Source organism: Lacerta agilis, chromosome 1 (genome assembly GCF_009819535.1).
Source record: "Lacerta agilis isolate rLacAgi1 chromosome 1, rLacAgi1.pri, whole genome shotgun sequence".
Classification (NCBI taxonomy): Eukaryota; Metazoa; Chordata; class Lepidosauria; order Squamata; family Lacertidae; genus Lacerta; species Lacerta agilis.
The window spans coordinates 94,286,720-94,311,716 of record NC_046312.1 but is presented as its reverse complement, the minus strand read 5'-3'; the positions used below and the strand labels follow the sequence as shown (position 1 = coordinate 94,311,716).

Genomic DNA, 24,997 nt, shown 5'->3' with positions numbered 1-24,997 from the left:
GTTTCATATTTATAGGTTTTGTATGCAAAACCGACAGTTTGCATGACCTTCAGGATATTAGCAAGGGGTGACACAAAGGTCAAACAACACACACTTTGTCAGGAAAGAAGGCAGGATGAGGGCTGGGGCACTGGGGCAAAAATAAAGGCTATATCCGACTTAGACATGATCTAAAATTACTGTAACTTAAGGCAGGGGTATGGAACCTTTTAGAGTCCAAGGACATGGAAACACAGAAAGCTGCCCTATATACTGAATCAGGCCAATGGTCCATCTAGCTCTGTACTGTCTACACTGTATACATGTACAAGCAACTCTCAGGATTTCAGATTAGAGTCTCTTCCAATAGTACCTGGAGACATAGGGGATTGAACATGGGACCTTCTTCATGCAAAGTAGATGTTCCAGCACTGAGCTACATTGTTAAAAATGGGGTTATTATATATATTTATTGATGTTAACTCAGAGGTGGCATGCAAGCAGGGCAACCTTGCTCACCTGGCTTCCCAAAACTTCCAGATACTAAGAGGGGAAGGAGCAAGGCAGCATGAAGGGTCTGTTGAGAAGCTTGCAATTCTAGAGTGTCCTAACCACCAGCTCAACTAGCTAGAAGGGGGGTTCTATTGTCACCTCTCTAATTGTAGAGGAGAGCTCTGCTGGCAGAGAAGCACATCCACTGCACATGCCTTACTACACCTGCAGCCAGCCCAGTAGTCTAATCCACATTGACAATGACGCTTCTGCACGCAACCAGTGCTAGGTACCCAAATGGGAATTGTAGGGGGAGAGGCAGCTTCAGATCTGCTAAATCCAAGCTCCCTTCATTCTTTGGAGAGGGCTGTGCATCTGTGAAACAGGAACCAGATTGAAAAATAAAAATATACACAGGGTAAGTCCAACCCCTTACACTTTGCACCACGCCTTGGGCAAGCCAGCAGAGCTTCAGATGTGGTGTACTATCTGCCACATCACACATCCTCCCCCCCCCCCAACCCCCACTTAGGATATTTCATAGCAATATTTTCATTTTCCAATCCACTCAAAATGTGCAACACGTTTCCCCTCGTTTCCTGGAAAGTAAAAGGCAGAGAATCCACAGATTGTATTATATGATACAGCAGAGACGTTTGAGGGAAATGATTGTCAGTATAACCTTGAGAACCACTTTATCTGATAAAGAGACTGTACAAGGAATTCCAGATGGATAAATACCCTTTGAAACTTACAGTAATGCTTCTTCTTGCTAGCAGGGAAAGCTTAATTTGACAACAGGGGAAAACAGCACATTTCATATTTCCAAGGAAGAGGAAGCCAATCATTGTGCTGCTTTTTACAGAACAAAATGCAAGCAGATAAAATAGGATATTAAAAATGAATTTTTATTTAATTTTCCATAAACAGGTACACACATTTGAAACAAAACCAAGCAAAAATTAAAATAACAGGAAAAAAAGAAAAAGAACTTGCTAGTTTGACAGTGCAGAGGAAAATTTGAATTGAATAGGATTTAAAATCTGAATGCAAAAGGTAAATTCACATAACTTTTTAAATAAATCTTTTTATAAACTGGGATCCAAAGAGCTATTTTAGGTGCACAGTAGGACTTGGCATGTCTAGCCGAATTTTTCATATAACTATTTTTCTTTTAGCAGCAGACCTTTCATGCCATATTTAAACTGCTTATGAAACTCCACATTTTTAAAGAAATTTGTTATGTTTGACACACATAAACCCAAAGCCCCGTTTGGATCTAGCCATTGGGATTAGAAGGCAAAGCCATTTCAAAACTGCTTTTCAATGGACTTTTTTGTTTTGTTTATTTTTCTATAGTTCTTGTGACTATTTTGATATGATTCAACAGAAAACACTTGCCATGTAGGTTGCATTTGGAGGAGGTGAACCCCAATTGCCTAATTATAGTGTCCTAATGTACTGAGCGGGACCCAGGTGGCGCTGTGGGTTAAACCACAGAGTCTAGGGCTTGCTGATCAGAAGGTCGGCGGTTCGAATCCCTGCCATGGGGTGAGCTCCCGTTGCTCGGCCCCAGCTCCTGCCCACCTAGCAGTTCGAAAGCACCCCAAAAAGTGCAAGTAGATAAATAGGGACCGCTCCAGCGGGAAGGTAAACGGCGTTTCCATGCGCTGCTCTGGTTCGCCAGAAGCGGCTTTGTCATGCTGGCCACATGACCCGGAAGCTGTCTGCGGACAAACGCCGGCTCCCTCGGCCCATAGAGCGAGATGAGCGCCGCAACTCCAGAGTCGGACACAACTGGACCTGATGGTCAGGGGTACTAATGTACTGAGCAAATACCAAGACAGAATTTCACATCAAAATGTCAGTCACTCAGAGAGTCATAGAATCATAGAAATTGGAAGGATCCCCCAGTCAACTAGTCCAACCCCCTGCAATGCAGGAATCCTGCCCACAGCCATCCCTGGGCGGGCTTGAACCATCAACCTTCTGGTTAACAGCCAGATGCACTGACCCGTTGTGCCACTGGCACTCTTCCCAACTGCACTTCCCAGCCAATATCAAGTATAGCAAGTGTAATTGCCAAAGTCATTTTCCCCTGGATGCCCATCCCCTTATTTATTTATTTATTTATTTATTTATTTATAATTCCAAGTGTGTAGAGCTCAACGTCCACAAGTTAAATGCTCTAGTCACAGGTAGGTAGCCATGTTGGTACTCCCATGGAACATGAAATAGATGGGACTTTCAAAAGTAGTTTGTGAAGTAGCACAGATTTGTGTTCAAAGAAAAAATACCGGTAAATGTACAGCCCCACTGGTAGCTCTTCTGATCCCAGCCTACTTGATGATGGCATTCAGATTTTTCAGGTTATACAAATCAGAATTATTTCCCTCACAGTGGCTAAAGCTAGCAGGCAATGTTTGCTGGTGTCTGAACAGCAACAGTTTATTCTGAAGCTGTAAACACATAGTAGACGGACTGCAATTCCAAGAACTTTATAGTCATTCCTTGACTGTAGAGTAAATAACTTTGACAGTGGCTTGGTTCACACATTACATTAAACCATGGTTAAAACAATCTATGGCTTCATGACAAAGCTTAGCTTTCACTTATGAGGCATTTTGTGAAAGAAACAAACCAAGAGCCAGTATTGAAACACAACAAGCCAGACTATGGCTTGCTTCCTAGAGGCATGAGAATCACAGGAGTGGGTGACCAGTTAAGAACTTCCAGTTTCTTTAACATGCACCAGTATATTGCTCATTCACACAAAACCATGGTTTATTTTAACTGCAGTTTAATGCAACATGCAAACTATGCCAGTCTTTCTTTCCAGACACAGTACAATGCTAATTTAAACACAAACTAAAATCAGTATGTATTTTATGTACCAGTATGTATTTTAATCACAGCAATATTCATGAAGTTCACCTCCTTATAAATGGGATCACTGTCTTTTTCTCACTAAAAGACTTAAATGTTTTCAGGGATGTAGGCATCTGCTACATGTATGCCAATATCTTGGTATGCAAGAAGTACACTTGATCTCTATGAAGTAGTTTAATCAATGCTATCATTCTCCTCTAATGTCATGCTGCTTTCAACCAACTTGATGAGTAAAGCAACTATAGGAAATTAGTCGGAACAGCAGAGTTTAACTTGAAACAGCCTCATACTCTATTTACAATCACATTTCTCAGTAGCTTATTGCCACTTCCATGCATTTCCACTTAATATTCAGTAGCTACCTTAAAGGTTAATGGGAGGACAAGTTCTACCCACCAAAAAATTGTAAGGTGTAAGATGACTTGTACTATTTTTTCCATTCTGCAACGGAATCTTTTAGTGTAATTAGGTCAGTCAAGAATGAAAGTAGCTATGTAATGGATTAGTCTGACAAGCAAACAAGGTGTTCATCTCCATCCAAGTCCTAGCTGACACAAGCACAGATGTGTATCAACTCCTTCAGCAAAGTGCAGCTTTAAATGCAACACTGAGAGTTTGGACATCTCCATGGAGATGGTGGCAGTGGGAAAAATAATGTAATTTTATTTTGGGCAAGACAGAACACTGGTGCATTCATTTACTGGAATACTCCTTCATGTATTAAGAGGAGCAAGTTCATCATCCTCTGCCATGCAGATTTTCTGAAAAGCAGGAAAAACCATGCAAGTCAGACTTCTACTTAATCAGGTAATCAGGTAGACCATCCAATTCACTAGATAGTACAGTGGTACCTTGGTTCTCAAACTTAATCCGTTCTGGAAGTCCGTTCCAAAACCAAGGCACGTTTTCCCATACAAAGTAATGCAAAACGAATTAATCCATTCCAGACTTTTAAATAACAACCCCTAAAATAGCAATTTAACATGAATTTTACTATCTAACGAGACCATTGATCCATAAAATGAAAGCAATAATCAATGTACTGTACTATAAAATAAGATAGTATTGTAGATGATAAAAATTAAAATTATATTTTTCTTACCTGCACTGATGAAAGTTATTGTTGGGTGGGGGACTTTCATGCATTTCTATGGTCACACAGTCAATCAATCAATCAATCAGTAGCTGAACTGGGTTCCACACAATCACAAAAACCAAAACACAAAATAAATAGCAAAAACAAAAGCGCCAAACTTAATCAGTTCCAGAAGTCCATTTGACTTCCGAAATGTTCAAAAACCAAGGCACAGCTTCTGTTTGGTGCAGGTGCCCCAGAAACAATAGCCGACAGCTGCTTTGGATGTTTGGCTTCTGAAAAACGTTAAAAAACTGGAACACTTACTTCCTGTTTTTCAAAGTTTGAGAACCAAAGCGTTTGAGAACCAACACAGCAGCAGGGAGGAGACAAGCACACTACCATGTGAGGCTCCACCCATCATGGTCAAATGGCATTAGTCCCAAGTAAAATAATCAAATGGAACAAAGATGTAGAGAAGTGGGAGGCACAAGGCATCCTTGCTAATAAGACGGCAAAGAATATATTATGAAAGCTAAATGCAATTTTGAAGGTTTGCAATAGTACCTAATATTGCAGCTCATGGTGCCTGGGTTGTCAAATTAAGACTTACTATGAATATTAACTGCAGAAACATACTGGCAAATTTGCTGAAGTAGAAGCTTTCACTACTGTTTTCTCTATATTTTGCTCTCCAAAATACTTTCCATTCTATCATGAAAAAGCATTTCAGAAATTAAGCAATAAATGTACACCAAGTTTCAAAAGAAAGTACTCAGATCAAGTTTACATAGTTAAAAATAACTGCTTCAAACATGTTCTAGTAACTTTTACAATCTCAGCAGAGATAGGCTTATGCATGTAGATTTTTTTTTACCTTCTAAGGGAGGCATAGGCAAACTCGGCCCTCATTGTAGTCCCAAAACATCTGGAGGGCCAAGTTTGCCTATGCCTGCTCTAAGGAGCATCATATGGTGATTTACTATGCAGTTTCTGGTGGTCTTGGAGAGCCAACATTCCTTGTAAGCATCCATTTCCCCCCTCCCTCCAAAAAACAAATTTGGTCCAGGCCAGGAGAGCAGGGCTGCCCTGTCAAAGAGTTCAGACTTGATGCCACTTGCAGTCTTCTCAGGAGTTCTTTCTCACCTATGTCAGTGGCAGTTCAATTTCAGTTCAATTCCAGCAATTGCTGGCTTTACTTTCCATTAGCCATGCAAAGGATTGAGCTCTGTGACTTAAGATAAGTTTACAAGTGGTAGGTTGTTAGCAATAGGATACATCAGTGGACTCCGAACTCCCTTCAGTAAGAATTCTCAGAGCCCACAGGGCATGTTAACCTGATCCAGGGAAGCAATTATTTCAAACATCCTTGAAATCCAAAATGAGTAGGACTAGTCATGTTATAGGCAGGCGAGTGATATAAATCAATTGGATACACGTTGTTTCACCCAAGACAATGAAACACAACAGTCCACTAGTATCCAGTAGTACCCATCCTTTCTACTGGGCATACTGGTATGCTTCAAACATTTAAAAACATTTCTTATCAGTATTATACAATAACATTGGTGACTTAAAGCAGTTTTAAGGAATGTCATACGGCTCCTTTGCTGCTTATGTTTAGAAGGGCAGTTAAAACATACCAGGCTTTTGAGCCCTTCTAGATATTTTGACTGCTCTGCTGTTATTATTTTATACTGCTTAGTGTTTTATTATTTTTAAGTGTCTTATTGTACACTATGCTCAGATCTGCTTTGGGAGGAAAAGCAAGACACAATGGTTCAAAATAAGGTCTTGGTGTTTGTGTGTAGTTCAGGGAGTTACAAGAATAAAGGTAGGTGAAGTAAATGCTCTCCCACTTCACAAAACTCAGCCCTGGATGCCAAACTTTGAAGCTTCAAAATTATTGCATGCACACACAGTGGCGGAGGAAGGTTGTCAGGCACCTGGTGAGGCGCACCGAGGGGCAGGGTGTGCGGCGCCCATATGGACGGTGCGTGCGGCACAGGGCCTCAGCCGCCCTATAGCTGGGGGGGAGAGGCAGCTGGTGGACAGCGCGGAGCCTGCAGGCGCCCAAGCCACACATGGCTCGGATGTGTTGCAGGCCCCGCAGTGAGTGCCAGCTGCCATTTTGTCACACACACCCCAGCGTGACACCCGGGGCAGGCTGCACCCCCCTTCCTACGCCCCTGGGCACACACTGCTCAGGGATAATATAGGACATAAGTATAGGAGTGAAATGGTTGCTCATTCTTTGCTATGATTAGCCGATGAAGATTTCAGAAGATTATTCACTTACTCATGTCAAGCCTTTCCTGCAGCAACCAAAAAGAAATCCATGCCTTTTAGAGAGTTACACAAATACAATATATTTCACAAGATGTGTTATCTAGATCAAGAACAACATTCAGCTTCCCATTCTAGATAATTGAAGCTCTCTTAAGAGTGACTTCCCCTGACTGCTGAAATTTCAAAGGCTTCATTTTCCTGAAGCAGACAGAAAATTAGTCACTAGCCTCAAACAGCAGGAAACGTTGGAATCAGGAAGTTGGAAACATTAAGGTAACCTACCGAAACTCATTAAATTATGACTGAGATGGAAATTGTAGTGATTCAACAACAGTATGGAATTATCAGTAGGGGCGACCAACATATTCACTGGACCCATACTGTTGCAGAAGAACTAAGAACGTATCACTCTCAGCTAAAATGCAAATATCCGGGAGAAGAATAGATGTGTTATAATCCCCAAAGATGTGTTAACATAAAGTTTATCAACTTTCAGTTATTCGTACACTGAAATAAACATTAATAATAACAAAAGAGATGCCTACACCAGTATCTGTAGCTATTGTTATTAATTATTATTATTATTTAAAAGGTAAAGGTAAAGGGACCCCTGACCATTAGGTCCAGTTGTGTCCAACTCTGGGGTTGCGGCGCTCATCTCGCGTTACTGGCCGAGGGAGCCGGCGTACAACTTCTGGGTCATGTGGCCAGCATGACTAAGCCGCTTCTGGTGAACCAGAGCAGCGCACGGAAACGCTGTTTACCTTCCCGCTGGAGCGGTACCTATTTATCTACTTGCACTTTGAAATGCTTTCGAACTGCTAGGTGGGCAGGAGCTGTAAATCCACTGGTCTAAACTTACTCCATACATTAACCCATTAGGTGGTCTTAGGCAAGAGCCCTCAAGTTTAATAGACAGACTCTGGCAACTTCTGACCAAGAAGCTATGCCCGACCCTTCGACCCTTCTCCTAAGAATTTAGAGGATGGCTGTGGTTGGGGGGTGGTGTGGTGTCCGTCTTGTCATGGTGCACTTAGAAGTTCTCTCAGATTATCCAAAAAGGCAACCATGCTGCGTAATTCCCTGTCATCCTCCTAAACTGTTTCATGCTCTGTTTTCCTATGTAAATGTATCACAATTGTCACTGTAACAGTATACTCCCTCCATTCAGGGATAAAAGCATAGTCCTGGGGCTTGCAAAAGCTGGCTAGCTATCAAAGCCCTGCAAGATCTATGGAACATGGCTTTAGGAAAGCCATCACTGACAGAACCCCAGCTGCACTTTCTACCACCTTTACTGATCTGCTTTGCAAAATGGTTGTAAGGATTACTGAGATAATACATGCAAAATGCTTGAAGTGTACAAAGTGCAAGAAGAAAGATTAAGTATATACAGAAGTCAAAGTGAACAAGAAATATATATAATTTCTATCTCAGCTGTCAACCATAAGGTCCTAAAACAGTTTACAGATCAAAACATTATTCACAAGAAAACCACAATAAAATCAACAAACTAGGATTGGTGTTGGTATAGCAAAACTCACCAATAAATGGGGGGGGGGAGAGTTAACATGGCACCTAAATCATCAAAGCACATCACAACTTAACTCGGTGCAACAAAAACCAAGGGACAATCCAAAATGTTATCACTTTGATATCCTCTCACTGATGACCTACTGCCAGTAGCAAACACAGTGAGAAGCCCATTGTTACTGCTAAAGCAATAGGGCAGCCTTTGCCAATGTTGCGTCCTCCAGATATTTTGAATTACAGCTCTTATAAGCCCCAGACAGCACTGTGGGAGATGTGGTTGAAAGATCTGGAAGGCACCAGGTTAGCAAAGGCTGTGATTGGACTTCCTCTAATAGCGCCACTAATATCACACAGTGCTAGCTGCTGACAATCTCAGTGTAGTAAATAAATTGAGGGAAGATATCAACCTGTCCTCATACCCATCTGCTGATTTATCCATGTGGCCCGCAAAAAAAGTCCCATGAAAATTAGCATCCTCTTTCTCTACCTTTACATTCAGGGCTGGTCCACCCATGAAGTAAGGTGAGGCGACTGCCTCAGGTCCAATATCCATAGGGGCAGCAGATCTAGCCTCCAAGGAATGCCTCGCCTGCTGTTGCTACCACTGCCGTGGTGAAGATAAAATGTTTTAAATATAACAAATATAAATATATAATCAGGATTATAATGTGTGCTTCTACTAATAATACTGGAACTAAGAAATTATCTTGTAATTTATTTTTCTTTAAAAAGTATTTTTTTTAAAAAAAAAAATTAAGTTATTGGCGTTTTGCTGGCATTTTGAAAGTACAGTAAGTGAAAAGCTGATAAGACTCCTCTTATGCTATTACAATGGGAATAAAATAAGTCACAATTCTATTCATGAACAAAGAGAAAACCTATGCTGCTCTGCTCTAAAAGGCAATTGGTGGTATGAAACTGTGGGCTCGCTTTACAGGTGGTGGTTGTTGTTCTTTTAAAAGAAAACCACAAAGTACAAAGATCAAATCTTTCAAACCTTCCATATCTTCTCCCTTAGGCTTCACCTGAATTAAAGCTAGACTATCTGTTCTCTTTGGGCTTGCTACCACAAAGCAAGATGATAGAAATATTGTTCTCCTGTCCTCTAAGACCTAAGTGAGGCAACCTTTTTAGCTTGCAGGACAGGTCTTTCCTCTTGTCAAAATGATTATATATCATTGCTAATCCATCCTTAATGGTACAACTGCCTTCACTAATTTTCATCAATCTCTTCCTCAAATGCAAGCCAATCTGATCTCTTCCCACCTTGCCTTCACTACTTTTTCCTCAGGCAAGCCTGTGAAAACTGGATATCCCACAAGCAAAGACCTACATTTATCTTCTAGAATTATACTTTACATTCATTCTCTTTCCCACATAATTCTTGTAAAAAAGGCAGCTTGGGGCGGTGGGTGGGATTTCCTGTGCAAGTAAATAGAGTTCTGTATACATACACAAACTTTCCCTTTCGTTCACGAGGATTACACACACAGTAACAACAGCCTCAGTCCACTACCAAATTCCCAGCTAAGAAGGCAGCCCACTAGAAGTGTGGGTATCATACAATTCTTCCAGACTTCTCCGGTGACTATTAATAGAGTCTCCATCCAAAGAGATTCAACAGTCCCTCAGGATAGTGATTGACAGCCTTCACCAAAAGCTGAGCAGCGGAGAGATGGGGTGACCAGCTGCTTCCACCTGTCATTAAAACAGCCTTTCAAAATATAATTTAAACTATGGGTAGACAAACTAAGGCCCGGGGGCCAGATCTGGCCCAATCGCCTTCTAAATCCGGCCCATGGACGGTCTGGGAATCAGTGTGTTTTTACATGAGTAGAATGTGTGCTTTTATTTAAAATGCATCTCTGGGTTATTTGTGGGGCATAGGAATTCGTTCATTCCCCTCCCCCCCAAAAAATAGTCTGGTCCCCCACAAGGTCTGAGGGGCAGTGGACCAGCTCCCTGCTGAAAAGGTTTGCTGACCCCTGATTTAAACTATAAAGATCCTTTTAAAGCCAAGCACCAACTCCACAATTGTTGTAGCAGTGGAATGTGCCTGAAGCAGGTTCCAGTTCATTGTGATCCAGATGTAACAGTGTGTGCAGTCAGCACTACCTGACCATGTTACAAACTTCACTGTAACAGTTTTGGCTCCATTATAAAGTTCTTGAAACTCATGAGTAAGACTCTATGAAATAGGCTAGCAGCTGGCAAGGCACCAGTTCAACATTTTGGACATTGCATTAACAATATTAAGCTCCCATGAGGCAGCTACATCTCAAAAACCTTGTTGTAGAACTATTGAAGATTTGTAAGTGACAAGCCTCTGGCTGTTTGGAAGTTGGGCTGGCCATGTTCCAGACAAATTAACACTTATAAGAAGCCTCACTGATATCATTGTGTACCTATTATCATGGTGACCTTCACAAGCCATGCTGCTATCAGTACACCTGGGATGGCTTTATTTTTTGAGTCACTGAAATCCATTTGGGGTGTCTTACCCAGCAGTCCTCCATTGTCCATGAAGGCTCAATGACATCTGGAGAAGGTTTTTTGAGATGCAGTTGACTGAAGGAGGTGGGGAAGGAGCAAGATGAGGAACTTTCAATTCATGACCTTCATTGAGTTAGCTTATCTCAGGAGCTGAGCTTTTCATTTACAGTCTTCCTGATAAGTAATATTCCCCAGAAAACTGTGCCTGGAAACCAGCTACAACTTGGCTAAGCAAAACTCCTTCCAAGGACATCAGTATATATGCTTGTCTTGCACTATGCCCACATCCTGGATCACAATGTTTATTCTAGCTGGAATGCCCATACTTGTCTTGATTAACTTCAGTGGCAATCATAAGCATGGTGCAGTCGTCAGAATTACTTGTGTGTCCCCAAGCACATTCCACAGTACCGATAAGCAACAGTAGCAGTGATCTAAAAAGAATGAGACATGATTGACCAGCTCTTCTGTCACTGTTTTCAAACTTACAGCTTTCAAAAACCCAGCCTTTTTATAAAAAGGCTCCTGTTGTTATTGACTGCGTACACCATCTTGCTCTTCCATGTATACAAAACGTAAAACTCATTGGCCAAGTGAGTAATCAAAACAAAAATGACACTGGCTAAAAACTACTCAGAAATACAATGTACAACCAGAGACTCAATAGGAAAACAGAACACACACCTACCTAATATAGTGTCTCATTTATGTTCCTAGGAAAGTCACTGAAACTCATATGAATAACTTTTTCAGTAAGAATTACAAAAACTATTTAAAAGTTTGCCTGTATCTGTTCTTAAGCAGATCTATGTCTGTAAAAGCAGCCATTTATGTAAGGCTTTGTCTGTTTCTATAAATATTCCTTTACCAGAATATTTTAAGAATTCCATCTATTTATAATGTTCTCTGACATCCCTATTAAAAGCAAAAAGGGTGTTTTTTGTTTTAGATTATTGTACCACAATGGTCTCTCAGGCTATTTTAAAGGTCATTTTATTGGCCTTCATAATGCAAAATACAGGGGTAACCTCTCAAATACGTCTTGACAAGAAATGAGGCCTACTGATGCACTGAAGCCTAACAAGAGGCTAATTAATTAGCCAACCATCACCAACAGACAATAAGAACAGAACTGAAACCTTTATATATAACTAAGATTCATTGCACCACAAGAGTCCAGAATACAAACTTGGAAGCCATTTTAGAGAAGAAGAAGAAGAAGAAGAAGAAGAAGAAGAAGAGGAAGAAGTTGTCGTCGTCAAATGATTCAAAGGATTAAAACATGTAACATTTCAGAAACACATTGACTTGCCCAGAGTCACATCCCAATTATGATATGGAGGAAGAAATCTTCTACTGTACTATAATGTAGAAGGCTAAAATATAAAGAGCAACCTCCATATAAAAGTTAAGGAGGCATAAAGCAATCCTTCATTAACCCTCTCTCACCAAGTTAGTTCTCCATTTGTTTTTCTTGAATACAGAAAACTATGATTGCAGGTGTGAGTCCATATGCAGTGGTGTTAAACACATTCACATAAATGAACTTTAAACTTATTCAATATATTCAATAATTCCTTAAAAAACCACATACTTGACATACTTTCATTGCAGCTGTATCATGAAACAACTGGAAATAAGACACAACTTCTAGCCACCAACCTTCAACAGATAACAAATATTAGATTATTAAAACAGAAGTAAATGACTACGCAATTTTATCTACCGGTAATTAAGCAAGCACTTCCACAGACTATGAACTCAGCTACATTAGTCAAAAAACAACACTTTGAATGGATTATAAACATGCAACACCAGATGGTGCCAGAGAGCAAAACAAATTTCTATGCGATTTTTACATAGCTTTTTTCTTTAGTTTTAACTATTTAATTTCTGACTTATTTATAGCGGGGGTTTTCCCCTGTGTGTAGATCCACCCTATGAACACTTTAGCAGACTTTTTGTATTGTCAACTTATCTGCAAAGCAAATTTTCCTCAAGTTTGATTAGGTGGGACATAGTATGAAGGTACATAACTGAGTGGAAGGCTGCATGGGTAACCCATGTATCTGCCTGAATATAAACAGAAGAAAGAATAATTCCAATCTATTATAGTGTAACCCCTTATTTACATCACAGGCTCCTGTACTGTATCTATTCTAGCTTGTTCTGGCTTCTACTTGTGTGACCCATAATGAACCACACCCAAAAGCCCAACACCAGAAATTGCATAATGAAATATGAAATATGAAAAGAAAAGTGAATCATCTGCTCAGTTCACAAATTGCTTCTAATTGGAACCTTGAAGTGCAACCAACCAAGTATTCTTATGTTCTGTATAAATGCATATAACCTGAGTAGGCTAACTGGCTCAGTCCATGACATCATGACCCATTCATCACATCCCTGGAGCAGTATCATAGTTTTTAACAAACTTCATTGTGCTTTTTTAAATAAATAAAAAGGTACAAAAAAGGAACAGGTTTACATTTAATTGAATAAGCATACACTCAGTTCTTTGTAAATGAAAAAAGGCAAGCACTCTGCTTAAAATATGGAGGATTGAGGCAAGGCTAATCAATCATCACTGGATTTGCATATAGCTACATATGTCTTTTTCACAGCAAAGTTAATGGGAAGAAAAGAAGTCAGGTTCTGTTTTTAAAGTCAGATTGTAGGCATCCCAGTTGGCATATTGATTACCTGCTCAATTTTGACAACTTCATTTTGTAGATGCATAGATCTGTACTATTCTCAGCACACACTATTACTGTACTTGCAAATTGCTTCTGCTCAGTGAAATCCTAAATGAAACACAACCAACTTCCCAGGGAACCTTACCATAAATAACCTCCAGGTCTATGCCCTATCTTGCCTGCCATTAGGGTTCCCATATTTCAAAAAGTAAAAACCAGGACACCCCAAAAGTTTTTAGTTTTTAGCAAGACCCCAAAAATTGTTGAGCTTTTTTTTTACAATCCCCAGAGTTGCCTCAAAAGACGCAATATGTTGATTGACTTGCCCACGATCCAGGAAAAAGTGCCACATTTCAGAAGGTGATCCTTCATTTAAACAAGCATGCATCTTCTTGCTCAAACATTACATGATGGAGCATAAAGTGAAAGCACTATGCAAGCAAGGCAAGAGATGTACAAACAACCCCTTTCCCAATTTCACTGCAGGATGGAAAAGACTGTTGACTCAACAGTTCCCAGTAAATCAAAGGACATCATGACTGATCATATTCTGTATGTGAGCTTCTGGAAACATATGACTAGTTACTGTTGAAACAGAATGGCAAATTAAGAATGTCCAGATCATTCAAGCAATTTTTAGAACACTAAATAGATAAGGGATTTGGCCAGTATAGTAAGTACCCCATACTATTTAAAAGCAAAGCCCCAACCTTTTGTCGCACCCTGAAAACTTTCCTCTTTCTGCTTGCTGACCTCTTGAAAATAAAAAGGGAAATTGGGAGGAAAAGAGATAGGCATGGATTGATAGGGGAGTATATAATTGCATGTTTGTGTGCAGCCAAAGTTGTCTGGCCCAAAACTGCTGCGGAAGATTCACCAAAGGCAACAGGTGCTACTTTCTCCTTCTGCCTCTCAGGCTCTATATCCTCCCTGAAAAGGGGTTTGGCAGAATGGGAAAACAGATTTAGAGTGATATATTTGTAGGACATTTTGAATTTATTTTATTTACTTATCAATTTTATATACTGCCCCTCATCTGAGGATCAAAGGGCAGTTCACAGTATAAAAACACAAAAATAACGAACAAAAAAAAAATCCACCCCAGTTTAAAAGGCCATAGGTTAATTAGCCAAAGGTCTAGGAGAAGAATAATGTTTTTGCCTGATGCCTAAATAGATTTAAAGACGGTGTGCCAGGCAAACCTCCCTGTGGAAAGCATTCCACAAAGGGGGGGGGGCACACAGCAGAAAAGGTCCATTAATGTATTGCCACCCGCCAGACCTCTCATGGAGGAGAGAAACAAAAAGAAAAGCCTCAGGTGATGATCGCAGAGTAATGTAAATGGAGGACAGGCTACATTCTTCCCTACTGAAGCCCCCTGCAACACACACACCAAGAATCTGTTCTGGGGGACTAAGGGGTTCTGGGGAAACAGCATGGAAGGTGGTATAGGGTAAGGAGGAGTTGGAGAGACAGACAAAAAACCACTTCACCATTAGCAAAGCATGAACAAAAGCTGCAATTCAAGGGCCACAAATTGACTGCAATTCAATATTTCTAACGGATGCTGTAAATAAAGTGTACTCAAAGATGAATACTTGAGGAAACTGTCACTTTTCTCTCATACCAGGTCCATATATAAGGGTTGTTTGATCATATTTTCCAACTTCACTGGTAATTACCTCAGATGTTGCTGGACTTCCAACTCTCATCATCACTTACTATTAGCTAAGATGGTTGAGGATGGTGGGGGTTGTAGTCCACCAACATCCTGGAATTCCAATTTTAAGAACTCTGCTCTAGGAGAAATAAACTTTCAGAATACATTTATTCTAACACTGAGAGGTGTGCTCATATACTGTACATGCTTCGCACGCCAAGAGTTCCAGGCTCAATCCGTTGCATCTCCAAGTAGGCTGTGAAATTACCGGTATGCAGCCTGAATCTGTAGAGAGCTACTTCCAGTCAGTATTGAGGATACTGTTGAGTATTCTGGCTTGGTATAAGGCAGCTATATCATGTTTCCTTGACCAGAGGAATGTTTTCCTGCTACCTGTTCCATCCCCGCAAATCAGAAGGCTCTGGATATCCATCCTTGGGATGGATGAGCGCCTCATCCCTACTGAGCTTTCACAAAGTTGTCACACATTTTCTCATCTGAATTTTAGTTTATTTTGAGGCATTTCAAATCTCTTTTTGTTTTCAGCTGCTCCTGCTTTAAGCTGCTAGGAAAACTGTCCTTAAATGATGTTTAAATTATCTATAATTGAATTCTTTTCAATAAAACGACTTGTCACCAAAAAAACCAACCCCCAAATTACAATGATATCCAATGTTAAGTCACACTTTTAGTAGATATCAAAGGATTTAAGTAGCTTAGTTCAATATTGCCCTTAGATCAGGCATAGGCAAACTCGGCCCTCCAGATGTTTTGGGACTACAACTCCCATCACCCCTAGCTAACAGGACAAGTGGTCAGGGATGATGGGAGTTGTAGTCCCAAAACATCTGGAGGGACGAGTTTGCCTATGCCTGCCTTAGATTAATAAAACCAGTCTTTCTATTATTTTAAAATTAAGGATGTACAAATTTGATTTCTCTAACTGGAGGAGTCACTGAAATCAATGGATTCAAGTAATTTAGTTGGATATCACCCATAGATTATTAGAAGCATCATTTATAGAATGCTACCAGCTGTTCTTTTCTTTTCTTGAAAAAATTAAGAGTGTACTTTTTTTTCTCTAGCAGGAAAATATCTTTCTAAAGAGGGTTGTACAACACTGCAAGTGCAACATGTGACCTGTCCATTTTTCAGTCTGGCCCTGGGATTCCATTACTGAGTTTTCATCAACACGTACCATACTGCCAGTCTCATAAAGTCAGTGCCATCCTTATAAGAACATTGTGGACTCTGCCTCCTTCGTCTTTTTATCTTTTCTCTAATTATCTTAACAGGAAAGTAGTACTGAAATGCAGAAAATACATTAGTGCTAAGATAGATGTAGAAATGTACCAGGCTAGTTGCCTAGATAGCTTGACAACTGAGAGCCTGTGTTTGAATGATGAGTAGCATACTAATTTCTAAAGAATCTCAACTTTCTGGTTGAGCAATGTGTCTGCAGCACTTCAGTTCCTTAGTTTTGTTGTTGTTGTTGTTCAGTCGTTCAGTCGTGTCCGACTCTTCGTGACCCCATGGACCAGAGCACGCCAGGCACGCCTATCCTTCACTGCCTCTCGCAGTTTGGCCAAACTCATGTTAGTAGCTTCGAGAACACTGTCCAACCATCTCATCCTCTGTCGTCCCCTTCTCCTTGTGCCCTCCATCTTTCCCAGCATCAGGGTCTTTTCTAGAGAGTCTTCTCTTCTCATGAGGTGGCCAAAGTACTGGAGCCTCAACTTCAGGATCTGTCCTTCTAGTGAGCACTCAGGGCTGATTTCTTTGAGAATGGATAGGTTTGATCTTCTTGCAGTCCATGGGACTCTCAAGAGTCTCCTCCAGCACCATAATTCAAAAGCATCAATTGTACGGCGATCAGCCTTCTTTATGGTCCAGCTCTCACTTCCGTACATTACTACTGGGAAAACCATCGCTTTAACTATATGGACCTTTGTCGGCAAGGTAATGTCTTTGCTTTTTAAGATGCTGTCTAGGTTTGTCATTGCTTTTCTCCCAAGAAGCAGGCGTCTTCTAATTTCGTGACTGCTGTCACCATCTGCAGTGATCATGGAACCCAAGAAAGTGAAATCTCTCACTGCCTCCATTTCTTCCCCTTCTATTTGCCAGGAGGTGATGGGACCAGTGGCCATGATCTTAGTTTTTTTGATGTTGAGCTTCAGACCATATTTTGCGCTCTCTTCTTTCACCCTCATTAAAAGGTTCTTTAATTCTTCCTCACTTTCTGCCATCAAGGTAGTATCATCAGCATATCTGAGGTTGTTGATATTTTTTCCGGCAATCTTAATTCCGGCTCGGGATTCATCCAGTCCAGCCTTTCGCATGATGAATTCTGCATATAAGTTAAATAAGCAGGGAGACAATATACAGCCTTGTCGTACTCCTTTCCCAATTTTGAACCAATCAGTTGTTCCATATCCAGTTCTAACTGTAGCTTCTTGTCCCACATAGAGATTTCTCAGGAGACAAATGAGGTGATCCGGCACTCCCATTTCTTTAAGAACTTGCCATAGTTTCCTTAGTTTAGGCATGGCCAAACTCGTCCCTCCAGATGTTTTGGGACTACAATTCCCATCATCCCTGACCACTGGTCCTATTAGCTAGGGATAATGGCAGTTGTAGTCCCAAAACATCTGGAGGGCCGAGTTTGCCTATGCTTGCCTTAGATGAACATGCCCTGAGCAACTTTGCTCAAATTGCAACAACTGTAGCAGAACATAGCTACTCTGTAATGGCTAGCAAGACACTCTGTAGTCAAAGGAATACTACCAAAAGTCTAGATTGTGGTGCCGGAAATGCAACCAGAACTCGGGGGTGGGGAGAAGCCATCTGACTGTAGACTGTGCTGTATCTACAGGCTTTCTGTTCAAGTGCAGAACCTGATCTCTGGCAACTGACTTTAGCAAGTTGCTAGCCATATGTACTAGATTAAAAAATGGGGCCCAAGTTGCCTTGGCGTCAATGCCAGCGATTTATGACGCATATGACTGCCTCTGCAACCTTGTAAATCTAACCAGGCAGATACAAAAGGCCCCCTTTGTGGAGCAGAAACCAAGAAAGCTGGCCCATTCCAGTTACTAGACACATTTGTAGGCTCCTCCCCTCTAATAATTAAAAATTTTCCTCAAAAATGAGCTCATAATTTATATCAGACAATATACTGTGAACCATATCAAAAAATGACCACACAAGCATGCAAAAAAGTTGTGTTAAACACCTACTAGTATGCTGCTCTGATCTCTGCCAAATTTTGTAATTAAGTCTGACCTGTTTTCATTACATTTTAAAGCAACAGGACAAAGACTCCCAATGCTTGGAAGATTACTTTGTTCTTTTTTTATATATACAAGCTTCTATCTATCCATTAGGCTCCTAAGAATCTCAATGAGGCTTACAACACACACACACACACACACACACAGGGCAAAAAATAACACTACCTAATAAAGCTAATGATTCAATAAAAACAGAGCAACAGAGACTTAATTTTAACTTCAGTAGTACAAATGCATAATCAGATGGATAGCTCACAGGCACAACACATAATTTTTATGTAATGTCACCTCTGTCACAACATTTTAATTCTCTTTTTTGTATGGACACCTACTGTCTTAGAACACTCTTGTTGCAATCTTTGATGGATGCCATAACAAAATTAATTTGTTACTTGATTTAATGGATAGTTAAGTTTTGGCTCTTGATGAGGCAATTTCCAGACTTTTAAGTCTGGAAATTGTGTTCTAATTATGGATTTCTAATTTACACTTGGCATTATATTTTGCAAGCCACCTTGAGCAATGACTTTCAAGGCAGGTTAAGCACTAGGCAGGTTCATAGAGTCAAAGAACTGTAGAGTTGGAAGCAGTGTTAGAAACTGATATGAAAGCTAGGAGCTAAATGACACCTTAAACCTAGGTTATGAGCGCAACAATGGAATGTCTAGACACACTTTTTTATAACAAGAATACAAAGCTGAAAATGAATGAATGGCAGCTAAAATATTATGTTCATTTTTCACATGGTCTAGTCCTTCACCTGCCCACCCACCTAATATTCCTAAGAGGGTCTCTCCTCCAGTCTTCAGAGAGTAGCTGAAAGTGCAGAGGCAGGAAATGGGGCTCCTTTAATTCCACTCTGCAGTTTTCATCTGAAATCTTAGGTCTAGTACTGCGCCCAGTGCTCAGAAACTGCTCACACTAATGAAATTCCCTGTCGCAAAATGCACCTAGAACAATAGGAGTTTTTGAACACTGGTTGGAAGGGCCCCCAAGGGTTACCCTAGTCCAATTCCCTGAAATGCAGGAATCTCAACTCTCCAAAATAACAGTTCTTTTGGAGACTTAGGGGGAAATTCAGTTAATGAGTTCCTGTCAGGGGAAGCCCTGTGAAAGGACTTCTTCCTGCAAAATGAGGTTTTCCCCAATCTCCCGCCCCCATGCACTCCCTGAATTTGGTTAAGGGGAGTCTGAAGAACTCCCAGTGGAACAGAACACAGGGAGAGGAGGGAGGGATCATTCTGCCTGACAAGCTGAGATGCACCTTAATGACTGTCTTCATTATCAATCAAATAACAATGATGATGGAAAAGGAACTTAACAGTTGGGTTTTCTTTATTTTAAAAAAAACCCCTCACTTGGAATTTTACTACTGTTTTCACACAAATGATAGACATGGAGGAGTTTACCAATGACTGTTTGTCAAGCTACTGCAACAGAGCTTTCCTATGCAGAGGGGCAGCATACCAGAAACTGAAGACAAACAAGAGATAGCTGCTGCATTCATCCCACGCTGTTTAGAACCCACTGATATCTAGTCAAGCTCTGTTAAAAGCAGGAAGTTGGGTTAGTTAGCCCTGTTCGGCTCCATCAAGGCAGCTGTTATGACTGCATCTTACCAGGGCGTAATGACTTTAGCAGATCCGGCGCCAGGGTGCAAATATCCGCCCAGCGTCCCCAAATGACCATGGATAGTGTTGGGACACACCATGGATAGTGCTGCGACACACCACTAAGAACTATGGGAAAGACAGCTCTGCATCTCACAACAGCACCAGGAAGATTTTTGAAGAATCCATAGGCTGTACACTAATGCCATGTATGCATTACTGTATGTTGTCTGTACTGAACAGATTTGTCTCACTTTGGAGAATCAAAATATCAGCATTCTACCACACCATTAGTACCTCAGCCAAATATATTAGGCAAGCATATCCAATATGAGACTGCTGCTACATGTAGACCTAAGGAACAAAACAGAGCATGTTAACATTTTCTTAACTAAATTTAATTATGATCAACTGGAGTTTCCCCATCAACTCCAAAGGGTGTTGGATCAGATTCCCCCCCCCCTCTCTTTCCTCAAAATACAAAAATAAATAAATACAGCTGTGGGAATTATTAGGTCACAGTGTAGACAAATCACATTTCTCATGTCATCACATCTGCCAACACAGTCCCTTGGCATCCCCACCTCCGTTCAATAAAACAACAGATGAACATGTACAAGCAGCAATAATTCATCTAACATGTAGAATTTTGGTTTTATTAGCACTGAGAGCTATGATATTTACATGCATTCAAGCTGACAGGCTTTTAGGATCTAGGATGGGAAAAATGATTCTGAGGAGACAAGATGTGCAAGAAAGATTATAGCTGTCTCAATCCTATCCATGTCAACTCACTGAGTTCAGCTAAGCTTACTCCAGGTAAGAGGATACAGGAGTGCAGCCTTAGGCACAGCCTCATTTTTATGTATTATTTTGCATCCTTCAGCAACCAGACATCTGATTTTTTTTCCAGCTCTACTCTGAAGATAGCATGACTGAACACTTATGGGGAAGTCCAAGAGACTGTGGGGGGATTTGAGGGGTTCAGAGGGGTACTTTCGAACTCAAGCAGTGCAGCACAATAGGACATTTACCGGTTTCTATAATGTGCAGAAAGTCTGATACACTAGATACACTGAATGGGCAACTAATTAAGAATTTTTTCTACTTCCAATAAGGTTTGTTTTAAAAAGAAAACATCTATAAATTTGTATTGTAGCATTATTATTATTATTATTATTATTATTATTTAAACCCTATTTTCTAACAGATGAATAAATTACGCTTCACTTTTATTAACTATACAGACTATATTACTGTGCCTCAGTGTGCAAGGTTTAGGAAATATGTTAGGAGAGGATTTAAGCCATTAAATAATTTTTAATGAATTTCAATAGGGAAAAATATAAGGTTCTACACTTAGACATGAACCAGTTGCAAAATACAAGATGGGGGACACCTGAATTGCCATGTGAAAAAGATCTAGGGATCCTAGAAAACCACCAGCTTAACATGCTTAAACAGTGTGAAGCAGCAGCAAAAAAAGCTAATGCTATTTTAAGCTGCATTTAGTGTCCCGATCAAGGGAAGCAATACTCTTACTCTATTGTGCCTTGGGAGTTACTGTGTCCAGTTCTGGGCATCACAATTTAAGGAGGAAATTGACAAGCTGGAATGTGTGTAGATGAGGCTGACCAAGATTATAAAGGGTCTGGAAACCAAGCCTTAGGAGGAATGGTTGAGGGAACTGGGCATGTTTAGCCTAGTGAAAAGGAGACTAAGAAGAGATATGATAGCCATCTTCCAATATCTTAAGGACTGTCAAATAGAAGATGGAACAAGCTTGTTTTCTCCTGCTCCGGAGGGTAGGACTTGAAGCAATGGCTTCAAGTTACAAGAAAGGAGATTCCAACTAAACAAGACAAATAACTTTCTGACAGTAATAGCTGCTCAACAGTGGAACGGACTTCCTTGGGAGGTTGTGGACTCTCCTTCCTTGGTGGTTTTTAGGTAGAGGTTAGATGGTAATCTGTCATGTATGATCTAGTTGAGATTCAAGCATTGCAGGGGGTTGGACTAAATCACTCTTGGAGTCCCATCCAACTCTACAATTCTATGAATTTTTAATCTCTACCGCTCTCCCCAGTAAAAAACATATAGGTCCTAATACAGCCTTACATGAGCAATCAGAACACCTGTGGACCTTTGTGAGAAATTTGCATATACAAGGAATACAGAACTGGACCCACGAGCTACTGTTTAAGTTATGACACACAATTCAAAGAGTCCTCACCAATAAACCATAATCACAGCATGCTAAAATGAAGCATCCTTTCAAAATCACAAACATCTTGGAGCACTCTACCAACTTCACATTTTGGGATGCTTATATACCTCTGATTTGAAATGGAGAAATTTAAGCAAACTTGAGGCTAAATGCAGAAGTCAGTCAATACCACAAAGTTATTTTCTACTTCAACACTAAAAGCCAGTGTTCCCACTCATTGTGCTCTGTGCAATGTTCCTCTCACAGAGCATAATAAACCTTTTGGCCATCCTTGCCTAGGAAAACACAAGTATACCTCATTATCTTTTATCACGAGTATGCTTACTCTACCTGCATTGTTTACTGTCATTTCATGCTGTGCTATATTTGAATTCCACTGTAGAATGAACCCATCTCCTTACCCTTTTCCACTCTGTATAAAATTATCATTTATATTAGCAAAAAAGTGACAGCATGCTACACTGGACTTGGGAATTTTAATGCCCAGATATAACATTCTGGCTTTGCCATATTTAGCATAAAGTGTGCTACATTTTGAAGTACCGGTAGCTTTAGGTATGGTGCCACGGTCACATTACTACCCAGCAACAGAGGGAATAGAAATTTACTAAATAATAACAACATATACCCTTTTAAACTGTGTGTGGGGTGGAAAGCTTATTGTTTTTGTTTGTTACTACGCTATATATTTTTGTGTTTTTATGCTGTAAACCGCCCTATGATCTTTGGATGAAGGGCAGTATAGAAATTCAGTATAAAGATGTCAATGTAATGTTGACATGCCAAGTTTGCTGGTGTGGCCAATTCCCACTCCCTAGCCATACATACAGACACATGTCATTTCCAATAGCACAAAGAGAGATATTACAACCACCAGACAACAGCTGTAGGTGCCTTTCAGTGACCTCAGGTTCCCTATGGACTTTATAGCCATATATTTGTGTGTTGGGAGACAATATGTTTAGGGAAATACAAACTCTAGTTGAGCTGCTGAATTTCTGAATCCACCCTGAGTCTCTTCCTGAAGCACAAAGAAATGCTCTTCCTGAAGAGCAAAGAAAAGCTTGAAGTGCACACCATAGGGGACACACGCACCAGGCCCCTTTGTTCCTGCACATACCTCCAATGCAAATACTTTGACATTAAGGCTGGGTATAAATGCAACAAATGAATGATATAGTCCCCTGCAATGTACACATACCTCCCATCTCTGGCTACAATCTCAGGGAAGCATCACATAATCCACCGGCCCAAAGGGAAGGGAAGGCGGGTAAAAGAAGGCCAACAAGTGTTCCTTCTGTTGGGTGACACAGGAAAAAAAGGCATTGCAGCCATCCCTCAAGGGCAAGGCCATGAACATACTTGGCGAAGTATCTTTACTGGCAAAAGCTGCATCCCTCCCTCGGAAATTGGGCTGGGAACATCACCACCAGCTCATTGGCACTGGGAGGTGGGGGGAGGGAAGAGAACAGGAGAAAAAAGACTTTTCTTTCATGGAAGACCAATAATAGCTGTCCTCAAAGACAAAGGCTGGAAGCAAACAGTGGTGCACGTTAAGAACCAGAGCCTGAAAAAGCCAGGAAGAGAGGCAAGGGGGCTTGCTCATCCCACTGAAACACTTTGATATATCCCAGTAATAATGTTTACTATATTCCCTCAAGAAAAGATAGACTCTGCTCAGGGGGATGCACAAGGCAGGGGAGCGAAACTCGATCCAGGCACCCACCTGCCCCAAAAACCGTCACACCAAGGGAAAAGGCCCCTTAGTAAAAGGCAGACGAAAAGGGCTGGAGCATCTGCTTTGCGTACAAAATGTCCCAGGTTCGATCCCCGGCATTCCTCAAGCAGGGAGAGGCGCTGCCAGTCTATGGAGACCGACCTGCCCCAATGGCCTGATTCTGCATAAGGAAGCTTCCCAGGTTCCTATTTCTCCACCACGCCAACCTGGAAAGTAGACGCAGGTGTGGCAACCTGTTCCCCATATCTCGTGGCCAGGAAGAATGGGGATTTGAAGGGTGGGGGAGAAGCAATTACTGTCCTAATGCGAGGAAAGAGCCCCCCCCCTTTGTTGGTCTTACCCACCTGACAAAAGCAGAGGAGGGAAAAGGGGCCGGATAACACACCCTCGTCGTCCACAATGACAAAGTGGAGGAAGGGAGAGAGAGATAACCGAGCAGGGAAGTGACTGTGCACCGGACGCGGCCACCACGCGGGACGCGCTGGAGAGCAGGAAGCAGAAGCCACCTTGTCACTCACCCATTCCTCCGTCAAGAGAGGAGCGCCCTGGCACAGCTGCTCTGCCTCCAGAAGGCAAGCGAAGGCGAAGCAGCATTTTAACCGCGCTCTCCACCCAACAGGCGCAGGCAAGCAAAGGAGCAGACCTACTCCTCTGCCTGCTTCTGCTCCAGCAGCACACGAGGGGGAATAGTACGCTCTTTCTTCCACCGCTCTCCACCACCCCCCTCCGCGTAAATGCGGGCGAGGAAAGGCGAACTGTTTCCATCCTGACCACACAGAGAGAGGTGGGGGCGGCGGGAGAGAAAGGGGAAGCAGCACGTTTAACTACGGCGGAGTAAGGAGGGAGGGGAGACGGAGCCACCGCACTCCGCTTCCCCCCCCCATCCTTCCCCGCCAGCCACCGGCGCCCGGCAACGCCGCCGCCGCTGCACACCCCGCCGGGCCCTCGCGGCGCTGGGAGAAGCCGCGTTTCCAAGCGAGCTTCCCGGAGCACACCGGTGCTGCTCTCGGGTTACACGGGGGCAGA

General features: G+C 41.5%; 1 protein-coding gene across 1 annotated transcript in view; it reads right to left on the bottom strand.

Moving 5' to 3' along the window:
• The window catches only part of MGAT5 (alpha-1,6-mannosylglycoprotein 6-beta-N-acetylglucosaminyltransferase), a 111,354-nt gene that overhangs the window by 85,974 nt on the left and 383 nt on the right, over positions 1-24,997 (bottom strand). The gene's annotated exons all lie outside the window — the stretch shown is intronic.